Here is a 2,271-nt window from a genome sequence, read left to right on the forward strand (position 1 = left end):
TACCCCTTTGCAGAAACTGATGCTGTTCTGTCTTTTTTCAGTTGTTTTTGGATCTTTGTGAACCTATTTAGGGTTTTCTTGGCAAAGATACTGGAGTAGTTTGCCATCTAGCTCATTTTTCAGATGAAGAAATTAAGGCAAACAGGATTAAGTGACTTGCCCGGGGTCATAAAGCTAATAAGTGTCTGAGGTCATACTGAGGAAGATGAGTCTTCTTTCCTTCTGATCTGAACTCTATCCACTGCCTTAGCTAGCCATTCTCTTTCTAGAAAAGAGGCTTAAAGAGCTCTTTGCCATCTGATTGCTTTCCATTATGTATATGGATGATAAGAATAGTTATCTGGATTATGAAAAGAATCAGAAAGACTTGGGTTCAAATTCTTCTTTGGATAAATGCTGTTTATATGACCGTGGCCAACTCCTTCAGTCTTCCAGGGTCCCAAACACATCTCTAAGATTTTAGATTACTGAGATCTGAATCTGTGGAGAGCATTTCCACACTGGGAATTACTACACAGATGAAATCACAGGTGTGGACTAATCAATAGCACCAACAAAATAGCACTATGCTACCTCCATGAGATTTTGTTTTGACAAAGAATAATTGTAATAACTTCATAATATTGGAGCAGAACCAAGATGGCAACAAGAGCAGATCGTGTCTTAGGCACTCCCTCATAATACTCATAAGCTAAGGACTCTAACTAAATTTTCGAGAGACAGAACCCACACAGGGACCCAGTGAGGCAGTTCTCCTACTCAAGGTAACCTGGAAAAGAGCAGAAAGGCTCTGCTCCCCAGGGTTGGAGGAGCGACCTGCCAGAGCGAAAGAACTTCAGCCTCCGGGAGGCAGTCCCAGGGCGCTGGGAGCCACGGCTCACAGCAGCGATGGAGTTTCCTGAGCTACACCCCAGGGAGCACTGGGCACAACTTGGGGGAACAGCTGGGAGACCTCTGCCAGAGTGAGCACATGAAGTCCGGCCCTGCCCAGCCCTCAGGGCACACAGAGAGCAGCATGGCCAGCTTAGCCAAGTTTCAGGAAACAGAAGCCGGCAGAGCTGGTAAGCAGGAGCCCCCAGGGCATGGGCCCATTGAGCTGAGGGAGGGGAGTGAAGAGAGAGAGAAAGACTACAGAGCTCTGTCCTCTGCCCCTGGAACAGGACTCTGGGGCTCTGACCACATTCAGATCCTGATTGCAGTCTAGCCCAACCCCCCATAGAACAGCAGCCCCACCCCCAGCCCCGTGGCAGATGGGGGTGCTTATGGTCATTCACACCAGGAGGGAGGACAGAGCCTCACACACTGAGACCCTTGTGGGAGTGTCCCAAAAGCTCAGGAAGCACCCCCCAAACAGGCTTGGGCTGGGAAAATGAGCAAGCAGAGAAAAACAAGAGGAACACCATTGAGAAATATTTTGCATATGAGCCCAAGAAGGATCAAAATACTCAGTCTCAAGATGAGGAAGCACAAGCTCCTGCATCTAAAGACTCCAAGAAAAAAACATAAATTGGGTTCAGGCTATGACAGAGCTCAAAAAAGACTTTGAAAATCAAATGAGGGAGTTAGGAGAAAAACTGGGAAAAGAAATGAGAGAGATACAGGAAAAACATGAAAATGAAGTCAGCAGCCTAGTCAAGGAAATCCAAAACAATGCTGAAGAAAATAGCATGCTAAAAACCAGCCTAGGTCAAATGGATAAAACAGTTCAATAAGTTATTGAGGAGAAGAATGCTTTAAAAAGAAAATAATTGGCCAGATGGAAAAAGAGATAATAAAACTCTCTGAGGAAAACAATCCTTCAGACAAATAGAATTCAGGGAGATTGATGAATTTATGAGAAACCAGGACTCAATACTTCAAAACCAAAAAAATGCAAAATTAGAAGAAAATGTGAAACATCTCATTGAAAAAAACAACTGATATGGAAAACAGACTTAGGAAAGATAATTTAAAAATTATTGGAATACCTGAAAGTCATGATCAGGAAAAGAGCCTTGACATCATTTTCAAAGAATTACTACAGGAAAATTGCCCTGATATTCTAGAAACAGAGGGCAAAATAGAAATGGAGAGAATCCACCGATCCCCCCGAGAAAGAGATCCCAAAAAACCAACCCCTAGGAATATTATAGCCAAGTTCCAGAACTCCCAAGTCAAAGAGAAAATATTACAAGCAGCCAGAAGGACACAGTTCAAATATCGTGGAGCTGCAGTCAGGATCACACAGGACTTAGCAATTACATTGGAAGCTCGTAGGGCTTGGAATATAAT

Source organism: Macrotis lagotis, chromosome 5 (genome assembly GCF_037893015.1).
Source record: "Macrotis lagotis isolate mMagLag1 chromosome 5, bilby.v1.9.chrom.fasta, whole genome shotgun sequence".
NCBI classification, from domain to species: domain Eukaryota; kingdom Metazoa; phylum Chordata; class Mammalia; order Peramelemorphia; family Peramelidae; genus Macrotis; species Macrotis lagotis.